Genomic DNA, 12,097 nt, shown 5'->3' on the forward strand with positions numbered 1-12,097 from the left:
TATGATTCTATGAACCACTCATCCAAAGACCTTGAAGACTGTCAAACTTCTGCCCATTTTCATCTTAAATTAATGTTTGGATTCCTTCAGTCAGGTCTGTACCCCTTCTATACCACAGCACAATCCAAATCAAAGTATCTACGTTGATCTATCCCTCCCCTATTATCTTGACTTTCCTGTATATCATCCTCCTGAAATACCTCTCTTTCATTGTGCAACTCAGTGAGAGTGTTTACGCTTTTCGGCTGCAACAATATATTTTCTTCCCAGCCCTCTACAGTTAACACTGTGGACCATAGGAGATAGGAGCAGGAGTAGGCCATTCAGTCCCTTGAGCCTGCTCCGCTATTTAATACAATCATGGCTGATCCAACATTTCTCATGTCCACTTTCCTACATTTTGCCCATAGACCTTTATTCAACTACTGATCAAGAAGCTAGCCATGCAAGAATCTGTGCTGTCCCCTCCTCTTCATTATCTACATGTAGCCCAGTAGCAACTCCATCTGAGGTCAAGGGGCACAAAATTGAGCTTGGTAACACTGAGTTGGGTGGGCCATTAGAGATCCAAAATGGCATTCACAAACACATACATTTATCAGGTGCAAAACAGGTTGGATGCCATTTTGGTCAAAGAGTTAACAGCTACACTTCACTGAAAATATGCAGAGCAGGCAGGTTTCATACCAGCAATGCTATTTTAGAATGTCATGCTCTAATCAATTACTATAACTGTAAAGGGAGGAATCTGCTGATAATGAAGCCCCAAACACTATGAGTCACACCATTAGTGTAAATGTTTAAATTTGATCACCAAAATGGCCAGTTGTTTCCCTTTGGCACTGCATTGCAGAATAAAGGGGACTTTTTTTAGGCTTCTTCAATAAACTCAAGGTAATCTGTTTTTATATCATAAAACTTATTCTTATAACAAATAGCTCAACTGGTTAATAGCTAAACTATAATCCAGAACTAGAACTATATCCTCCTTTAATCTCAAACACACACAGGACAAAAAATGATTCTGTAGAGATAATATTTAATTAAAAAGGAAAAACACCCTTATTGATGCATGGTTTGTAAAACATAGGTCAGGCAGCAGCCGGAGAGCAGGAGAATCGACGTTTCAGACATAAGCCTTCCTGATGAAGGGCTTACACCTGAAACGTTGATTCTTCCATTTCTCGGATGCTGACTGATCTGCTGTGCTTTTCCAGCAGCACATTCTCGACTCTGATCTCCAGCATCTGCAGTCCTCACTTTCTCCTTGTAAACATGGGGTACAGGTTGAAGACTCCTCAAATGCAGCAAGCTGTTTGTTGACAAAATTGAATTACTGATGACCTTGCTGTTGAGTTCATAGAGTGCATCTGGGAAAATTAACAAACAGTGGAATTCACAACTGGTCTTGGAGGAACCTATTTGGGAGTGATCACAGCACAGTGAGTGAATAGTTTTTAAGTGTGATCTTGCTGTAAGTCTGCAGTAATGAGTAGAGTTCTTTCTTGATTATATGTTTTAATAAGATATGTCTCTTGATTAAACTTAAAATATAAGCCATATGTGTTAAGTTAGCCTAGAGTCATAGAGATGTACAGCATGGAAACAGATCCTTCGGTCCAACCTGTCCATGCCAACCAGATATCCCAACCAAATCTAGTCCCACCTGTCAGCACCCGGCCCATATCCCTCCAAACCCTTCCTATTCATATACCCATCCAAATGCCTCTTAAATGTTGCAATTGTACCAGCCTCCAACACATCCTCTGGCAGCTCATTCCATACATGTACCACCCTATGCGTGAAAAAGTTGCCCCTTAGGTCTCTTTTATATCTTTCCCCTCTCACCCTAAACCTATGCCCTTTAGTTCTGGACTCCCCAACCCCAGGAAAAAGACTTTGTCTATTTATCCTATCCATGCCCCACATAATTTTGTAAACCTTTATAAGGTCATCCCTCAGCCTCTGACGCTCCAGGGAAAACAGCCCCAGCCTGTTCAGCCTCTCCCTGTAGCTCAGATCCTCCAACCCTGGCAACATCCTTGTAAATCTTTTCTGAACCCTTTCAAGTTTTACAACATCTTTCTGATAGGAAGGAGACCAGAATTGCATGCAGTATTCCAACAATGGCCTAACCAATGTCCTTTACAGCTGTAACATGACCTCCCAACCTCTGTACTCAGAACACTGACCAATAAAGGAAAGCATGCCAAACGCCTTCTTCACTATCCTATCTACCTGTGTCTCCACTTTCAAGGAGCTATGAACCTGCACTCCAAGGTCTCTTTGTTCAGCAACACTCCCTAGGACCTTACCATGAAGTGTATAAGTCCTGCTAAGATTTGATTTCCCAAAATGCAGCACTTCGCATTTATCTGAATTAAACTCCATCTGCCACTTCTCAGCCCATTGGCCCATCTGGTCCAGATCCTGTTGTAATCTGAGGTAACCCTCTTCGCTGTCCACTACACCTCCAATTTTGGTGCCATCTGCAAACTTACTAACTGTACCTCTTATGCTCACACTCAAATCATTTATGTAAATGACAAAAAGTAGAGGACCTAGCACCGATCCTTGTGACTCCACTGGTCACAGGCCTCCAGTCTGAAAAACAACCATCCACTACCACCCCCTGTCTTCTACCTTTGAGCCAGTTCTGTATTCAAATGGCTAGTTCTCCCTCTATTCCATGAGATCTAATCTTGTTAATCAGTCTCCCATGGGGAACCATGTTGAACGCCTTAATGAAGTCCATAAACATCACATCTACTGCTCTGCCCTCATCAATCTTCTTTGTTACTTCTTCAAAGCACTCAATCAAGTTTGCGAGACATGATTTCCCACGCACAAAGCCATGTTGACTGTCCCTACTCAGTCCTTGCCTTTCCAAATACATGTACATCCTGTCCCTCAGGATTCCCTCCAACAACGTGTGGGCGGCACGGTGGCACAGTGGTTAGCACTGCTGCCTCACAGCGCCTGAGACCCGGGTTCAATTCCCACCTCAGGCGACTGACTGTGTGGAGTTTGCACATTTTCCCCGTGTCTGCGTGGGTTTCCTCCGGGTGCTCCGGTTTCCTCCCACAGTCCAAAGATGTGCGGGTCAGGTGAATTGGCCATGCTAAATTGCCCGTAGTGTTAGGTAAGGGGTAAATGTAGGGATATGGGTGGGTTGCGCTTCGGCGGGTCGGTGTGGACTTGTTGGGCCGAAGGGCCTGTTTCCACACTGTAAGTAATCTAATCTAATCCAAAAAAAACTTGCCCACCACTGAGGTCAGGCTCACTGGTCTGTAGTTCCCTGGCTTGTCTTTACTGTCCTTCTTAAACAGGGGCACCACGTTAGCCAACCTCCAGTCTTCCGGCACCTCACCTGTGACTATCGATGATAGAAATATTTCAGCGAGAGGCCCTGCAATCACTTCTCTAGCTTCCCACGGAGTTCTCGGGTACACCAGATCAGGTCTTGGGGGTTTATCCACTTTTAACCGTTTCAAGGCATCCAGCACTTCCTCCTCTGTAATCTGGACATTTTGCAAGATGTCACCGTCTATTTCCCTACAGTCTATATCTTCCATATCCTTTTCCACAGTAAATACTGATGCAACATATTCACTTAGTATCTCCCCCATTTTCTGTGGCTCCACACAAAGGCCGCCTTGCTGATCTTTATGGGGCCCTATTCTCTCCCTAGTTACCCTTTTGTCCTTAATATATTTGTAAAAACCTTTTGGATTCTCCATAATTCTATTTACCAAAGCTATCTCATGTCCCCGTTTTGCCCTCCTGATATCTCTCTTAAGTATACACCTACTTTCTTTATACTCTTCTAAGGATTCACTCGATCTATCCTGTCTATACCTGACATATGCTTCCTTCTTTTTCTTAACCAAACCCTCAATTTCTTTAGTCATCCAGCATTCCCTATACCTACCAGCCTTCCCTTTCACCCTGACAGGAATATACTTTCTCTGGATTCTTGTTATCTCATTTCTGAAGGCTTCCCATTTTCCAACAGTCCCTTTACCTGCGAACATCTGCCTCCAATCAGCTTTCGAGAGTTCTTGCCTAATACCATCAAAATGAGCCTTTCTCCAATTTAGAATTTCAAGTTTTAGATCTGGTCTATCCTTTTCCATCACTATTTTAAAACAAATAGAATTATGGTCGCTGGCCCAAAGTGTTCCCCCACTGACACCTCAGTCACCTGCCCTGCTTTATTTCCCAAGAATAGGTCAGGTTTTGCACCTTCTCTAGTAGGTACATCCACATACTGAATCAGAAAATTGTCTTGTACATACTTAAGAAATTCCTCTCCATCTAAACCTTTAACACTATGGCAGTCCCAGTCGATGTTTGGGAAGTTAAAATCCCCAACCATAACTACCCTATTATTCTTACAGATAGCTGAGATCTCCTTACAAATTTGTTTCTCAAGTTCCCGCTGACTATTGGGGGGGGGGCTATACTACAATGCCAATAAGGTGATCATTCCTTACTTATTTCTCAGTTCCACCCAAATAACTTCCCTGGATGTATTTCCGGGAGTATCTTCCCTCAACACAGTTGTAATGCTATCCCTTATCAAAAATACCACTCCCCCTCCTCTCTTGCCTCCCTTTCTATTCTTCCTGTAGCATTTGTATCCTGGAACATTAAGTTGCCAATCCTGCCCATCCCTGAGCCATGTTTCTGTAATTGCTATGGTATCCCAGTCCCATGTTCCTAACCATGCCCTGAGTTCATCTGCCTTCCCTGTTAGGCCCCTTGCACTGAAATAAATGCAGTTTAATTTATTCATCCGACCTTGTCCCTGCCTGCCCTGACTGTTTACTCACTTCTATTCTCAGTTGTACACGTCCCAGATCGATCTCTTTCCTCACTATCTCCCTGGGTCTCACCCTCCACCCCCCTCCCCCCACCTTAAATCCTCCCAAGCAGTTCTAGCAAATTTCCCTGCCTGTATATTAGTCCCCTTCCAATTTAGGTGCAATCGTCTTTCTTGTACAGGTCACTTCTACCCCAAAAGAGATTCCAATGATCCAAAAATGTGAATCGTTCTCCCATATACCAGCTCCTCAGCCATACATTCATCTGCTTTATCCTCCTATTCCTACCCTCACTAGCTCGTAGCACTGGGAGTAATCCAGGTATTACTACCCTTGAGGACCTCTTTTTTAAATTCCTGCCTAACTCTCTGTACTCTCCCTTCAGAATCTCAACCTTTACCCTTCCTATATTGTTGGTTCCAATGTGGACAATGACCTCTTGCTGGCCCCTCTCCCCTGTGAGAACATTCTGCACCCTCTCTGAGACATCCTTGATCCTGGCACCAGGGAAACAACACACCATTCTGCTTTTTCTCTGCTGGCCACAGAAACATCTGTCTGTACCCCTGACTACAGAATCCCATAACACAATTGATCTCTTGGAAGCCGACGTACCCCTCGTTGCATTAGAGCCAGTCTCAATATCAGGAACTTGGCTGTTCGTGCTATGTTCCCCTGAGAATCCATCACCCCCTACATTTTCCAAATCAGCATATTTGTTTGATATGGGTATATCCACAAAAGACTCCTGCCCTAGATGCCGACCTCTCTCACCCTTCCTCGAGTTAACCCACCTATGTGACTGTATCTGAGACTTCCCCCCCTTCCTATAACTGCCATCCATCACATACTGTTGCTGTTGCAAATTCCTCATCGCTTCTATCTGTCTCTCCAACTGATCCACTCGATCTGATAAGATTCGCATCCAACAGCATTTATGGCAGATATAATCCGCAGTCACCCTTAAACTCCCACATCTGACAAGAAGTACATATCACTGCAAAGGCCATTTTTGCTCCTTCACAATCTACAGACCCAGAAAATAACACCGTCTTATTCCTCTACAAACACTGCCCCAGGTTAAATTAATAGCTATAGCTTATATTTTAAGTTTAATCAAGAGATTTATCTAGCTTGGAGCAGTGTTTTGTAGAGGAATCAGACAGTGCAATTTTCTAGGACTGCAGATTGAAAGAAGCAAAAATGGCCCTTAGTAAAATGATATGCTCTTTCTGTCAGATGTGGGAGTTTAGGGAGAGTTTACGTGTTACTGAGGATTATATCTGCAATAAATGCTGTTGGCTGTGAATCCTATCAGATCAAATGAATTGGTTGGAGCAACCATTAGATGCAGTGAGGAATTTACAACAGCAAGGGGGTGCAATAATGGTAGTTATCGGAAAGCAGTTATAGATTTGGTTGGGATATCTGGTCGGTGTGGACAAGTTGGACCAAAGGGTCTGTCTCAATGCTGTACATCTCTATGACTTTCTTATTTATATTGACGGGATATCTTTTAAACAAAGATCAATTGAAAATCAAATGGATCCAAGTCTTTGGATAGTGGTCATAGGTTAGTTTTTCAGGGGCTGCAATGCAGTCAGAGTACTGTGGTATGGACATCGTCCGTTTCCTAAATGTCAACTAGCCGAAAGAGAAAGAGATAACCTGGTGTTTCACTGCTCCTTTTTGTCGCCTTCCTTTCTCCTTTCTGACTCCCTGGGTTTTTCAAACTGAAATCGAAATCAGCAAAGCAACCATCAGCAGAGGAGCATCATGGACTCTTCCAAAGACAAAAATCACTTTTAATTTTGTACACCCCAGTCCAACACCGGCATCTCCAAATCATGTCTTCCAAAGACAAGTATTCCATTAAATAAGGCTAATAACACCTTTTATTCCAGAAAGTGTCAAATGTTTAGTCTTGTAAATTCTCAATGTGCTCCATCCTTGGAGAAATGGAACATCACTTCCAAATGTATTTACTTATGATGTAGACATGAAGACATATAAAATATAAAACACAAAAAATTAGATTTATATTCATTCCTCTCATTCACTCTTCATACAAAATCTATTGAGTTTCCTGTCACCTTTTAATCTGTAAACAATCCCAATGCAATTGTGATTCTTGCTTGTTAAAAATCACATATCACCAGATTATAGCCCAACAGGTTTATTTGAAAGTACAAGCTTTCAAAGCGCTGCTCCTTCATCAGGTAGCTACCTGATGAAGGAGTGTAGCTCTGAAACCTTGTACTTTCAAATAAACCTTTGGACTATAACCTGGTGACATGTGATTTTTAACTGTGTCCATCTCAGTCCAACATTGGCACCTCCTCATCATACTTGATAATGGCTGAGCAATTGTATTATTCTTCTTGACAATATGAACAATTTTTACGTTAAAAAGCTGACTTAGCAAATTTCACCAAAACCATTAGCTAGTTTTATTCTTAATCATTTCTACAGAAGTCAAGGGATTATAATCATTGTAAATTAGAATTTCTTTGTGCTTTCAAAAACTCACTCTTGGCAAGACTTCGCACTATGTCAGCTAAGTGTGATTGTTGAAATCAGGCTTCTAATTGTTTTATATGTTCTTCCTGGCCATTGCTGCATATGAATATATCATCTAAGCAAATCACTGTAAAGACGGTGTGTACTTATGATTTTTTAAATTGTGAAATGAATGAGAAAGAACTGGTTTTAAAACCAGTAGTTTGCAAGGGTTATTGTATGTCTTGAAAAATAAGCATAATTGAAACATTGCTTGATCATGTAATAATTGAAGTTTAGTTTGCAGGCGACTAGACCCAAGAGGTATTCGGTTGCAGGATTTATTCACAACAAAATGTTATTTTGGCCTATGGACTAGTGACCAGTTAATCATTGATAAATGGCTTTTGCCCACAGACGACCGTGTGACTGGTTCTCAGGGAACTGATGAGTTTAAGACTGGATACAAGATAGAGAGAAGTGATAAAATCTCCACCAGTTCATCAGCTGTCTCTCTGTTTTCTGCAGTCCAACCCCAGTTTAAACCTGAAGAAAGCCAATTTATCTTTCCTTCAGCAGTTGCTATAAATTGTGCCTTTTAATGATTAGTCAGGGACATTTTATAAGCTAACCAGTCACCCTGTGCCTCTTGCAAACCAGTGGAACCATCTGGAAAAGGAAGGCCAAGAAGAAACCTTCTAATCAGCTTTTCAAGGGCAATTAGGGACAGGTAATAAATACTGACCAGCCAGTGACACTTATGCTCCACCAGCGAATAAACAAAAAAAGTTGTGAAGAAAGACTGCTTTCCCAGTTTTCCCTCTGTCCATGTGTTCTTGTCCCTATGGATTCCTGAAGAAGGGCTTATGCCCGCAACGTCAATTCTCCTGCTCCTTGGATGCTGCCTGACCTGCTGCAGCAATGCATTTTTCAGCTCTGATCTCCAGCATCTGCAGTCCTCATGTTCTCCTATCTACATCTACTTGTTTGTGTGTGTAAAGGGGGAGTTAAATAGGGGGTTAGTGTTTTACCTACTAGTGTTATATGCTGATAATTTATAACTCTTCACCGATAGCTGCAGTTTAATTACTCATAATACAGTCTTGCTCAGTGCATGTTTTCTATCAACCCCAGTGAGTTGTGATAACACACTCTTAGAAATACTAGTTCTGACATGGTTTGAGAGTCTTTCGAAAGATCAGAATGGCATTACTCAGTATTACTATAACATATTTGATGCAACAAAAGTTGATACTCCTTCACTCTAAATGTCAACTTTACTTGCCAGTATCAATCTTCGTAAGGACTAAGGCAATGACAACCCTATGAATACAGTGTTTTAACTGAGGAATTGAATATGATTCTTTCATTGTTATGCCGTTTACTTTCCTGTAAACTATGCACAATCTAGTTGATCTACCAGGTTTAGGGACTACACTATTTTTAAAAATCCAACTGCTTTGATGGATTCAATGAAATGATTTTCTAACATGTATTGAATCTTCATTTTCACCTGAGACTCTTTCTCTAGATATGATGAGAATGTTGCTTTATTGGTACTGATTCCCCTATATAGTATTGACCTCAAGCCATAGAGAAATCGAGAACACACACCGGATCATCAACGCCACACTCACAGAAATCCGATTCACTAGAGAGGAAGAAAAGGACAACCAACTCCCATTCCTAGACGTGATGGTACAGAGAACACCGAACGTAGAATTCACCACGAAGGTATACAGGAAAGCCACACACACAGACCAAGTCCTAAACTATGAAAGCAACCACCCCAACACACACAAAAGAAGTTGCATCAAGACACTGTTCAAAAGGGCCACAACACACTGCAGTACACCAGAACTGCAAAAAGAGGAAGAAGAACACCTATACAATGTATTCGCCAAAAATGGATACCCCAACAATTTAATCAACAGATGCCTAAGGGAAAGACAATGGAATGAGGACATGCTGCAACCCAAAGGACTAGCCACACTACCATACATCAAAAACATTTCTGAACTGACAGCCAGACTTCTGCGACCACTAGGACTCATAACAGCACACAAACCAACAGCCACTCTCAGACAACAACTCACCAGGACGAAGGACCCGATACCCAGCATGAGCAAAACCAATGTAGTGTACAAAATCCCATGCAAGGACTGCACAAAACATTACATAGGACAAACAAGAAGACAGCTATCGATCCGCATCCATGAACACCAACTAGCGACACGACCAGCTATCCTTAGTAGCCACACACTCAAATGACAAACATCATGAGTTCGACTGGGAGAACACTACTATTATAGGACAAGCCAAACAGAGAACAGCCAGGGAATTCCTGGAGGCATGGCACTCATCCACAGATTCAATCAATAAGCACATCAACCTGGATCCAATATACCGGCAACTGCAGTGGACAGCTGGAACTGACAACCGGAAGTGGCAGATACAAACCACTATAAATACCGGAGGAAACAGCACAGAAGTACTTCACAGGAGGCTTCCAAGCACTGAGGATGTCACCTAGACAGGGGACGAAACGTCTGCAACACAAATTCCCAGCTCGGGGAACAGATCCACAACAACGAGCACCCGAGCTCCAAATCTTCTCACAAACTTTGGACCTCAAGCCTGGCTAAAGTCGTACACTCTGATTTATTTCTTCTTTAAATTCCATAAGTAACCTCATTAGATACTTCAGTTGTCCTTCCCTTAAATAGGAGAATAAGGAGACTAACTGCCCTACCTTTTCAGTATGAGCAAATCACATAGTAAGAAGTTCAAAATGTGAATCGTTTATGTTACGTCTACCTCATCGACAATCTTTTTGTCATCTTTCACTGTTCTTAATGTATGACATGCTTGCTTCTCGCTACTGTGATATCTTTGCACAATTGATTCTTCTTCTTGTGATCTGGAGTGTCACTCAGATAATTAACTTCACTAACCCATATTTATTACCTGAGTGAGCAACTGAATCTTGCTTTCATAAGACTGACCTTTAAAAGTATTACAACTTCATCTCTTCATGACTGTCTGGGCTCCTGTATGAAATGCTCAGGTTTTAGACTGCTTATCTGCCCATTCCTTCATCTGCACTTGAAAAGGTTTTAATTGCTCCTGTGCTATTTTGCAGGCTCCCATTAGTCTGTCCAGGAATGTAGACATATAATCCATCATAGAGGATTATGGAGTTGGTTTCACCATTTGATGAGTAGGGGTTAATTCTCCTCAACAATAATCCTTTTATAGCTCTCACAATTCATGCACTTACAGCAGTGCTCATCTTAAGTCTCATACTTAGGGTTTAAGCGACAATTTCATATATTGTGTTTTCTTTCCAGGTTCAGGAACATCAATAAGTCCCGTGTTGAGTTCCACACAACTTCTAGCATACTGAGTGAATATGCAAACTGTTTTTAAATGGAAACAGGTCTTTGACTTTCACTTTCACCCTTAATACCTTCCTTGCTGATCTAAGGATAAATTCACAGGTTATTTTCAGTTGCCTCTTCTTTGTATGAGCTACTTGTCTTCCTGTCACACTCTCACCTTCAATCTTTATCGCATTTATGGCAATGACAAAAAGAGGTTTGTTTTATGAACCAGTTCATCATCAGCCATCTCTGCTGTCTGTCTAACTGTTGCAACCCTTCTGTCTTCAACATTGCGAATTCTAAATACTGGAGGAAGAGAATTTTTAATTTCTGCTAAGAACATACTTTCCTGCAGAAGTTGAAACATGACACTTACTCCTAATGTTTGTATCCAATAGTCAAATTTAGTTCACTTTACCTTTTCAAATTCAATGTAGGCATTGTCCTGGATGTTTCTTTGTGTTTTGAAATGTTTATCTGTATTCCTCAGGAACTAATTCATATGTATCAAGAGTAAATCTTTTACTGCATGATAATCCATGGAAATCATTTCTGAAAGTGATGCATAAATCTCAGGATCACTTTGTGTATCAATTCGCTTCATAAGAGCTGTCTCCAGTTTTCCTTTTGTCACTTTATTTATTTGGCAAATAAAAACCAAAAGAACAGCAAACACTGGAAATCAGAAACAAAAACAAAATTGCTGGAAAAGCTCAGCAGGTCTGGCAGTATCTGATGAAGGGCTTTTGCCTGAAACGTCGATTTTATTGCTCCTAGGATGCTGCCTGAACTGCTGTGCTCTTCCAGCACCACTAATCCAGAATCTGTGGAGAGAAATCAGAGTTACCCTTTCGGGTCCAGTGACCCTTCCTCAGAGCAGGTGACTGTTCCCTGCTATATACCAGAGTCAGGGGACAGAGGTGAATGTAGTGGGCATTACTAAGGAGGTGCTGGGAATGCTAAAAAGTCTGAAGGTGGATAAATCACCCAGACTGGATGGACTACACCCCAGGGTTCCGAAGGAGATAGCTGACAAGATTGTGGAGGCATTGGTGGTGATCGCAAGGTTTGTGAAGGTTTGTAGCTCAGGTTGAGGTTTAGGGTGTAGGTTTGCTCGCTGAGCTGTAGGTTTGATATCCAGACATTTCATTACCTGGCTAGGTAACATCATGAGTAGCGATCTCCAACCTTTATAGGGCGGCACGGTGGCACAGTGGTTAGCACTGCTGTCTCACAGCACCAGAGACCCGGGTTCAATTCCCGACTCAGGCGACTGACTGTGTGGAGTTTGCACGTTCTCCCCGTGTCTGCGTGGGTTTCCTCCGGGTGCTCCGGTTTCCTCCCACTGTCCAAAGATGTGCGGGTCAGGTGAATTGGCCATGCTAAATT

The sequence above is a fragment of the Hemiscyllium ocellatum genome, chromosome 17 (assembly GCF_020745735.1).
Source record: "Hemiscyllium ocellatum isolate sHemOce1 chromosome 17, sHemOce1.pat.X.cur, whole genome shotgun sequence".
Classification (NCBI taxonomy): Eukaryota; Metazoa; Chordata; class Chondrichthyes; order Orectolobiformes; family Hemiscylliidae; genus Hemiscyllium; species Hemiscyllium ocellatum.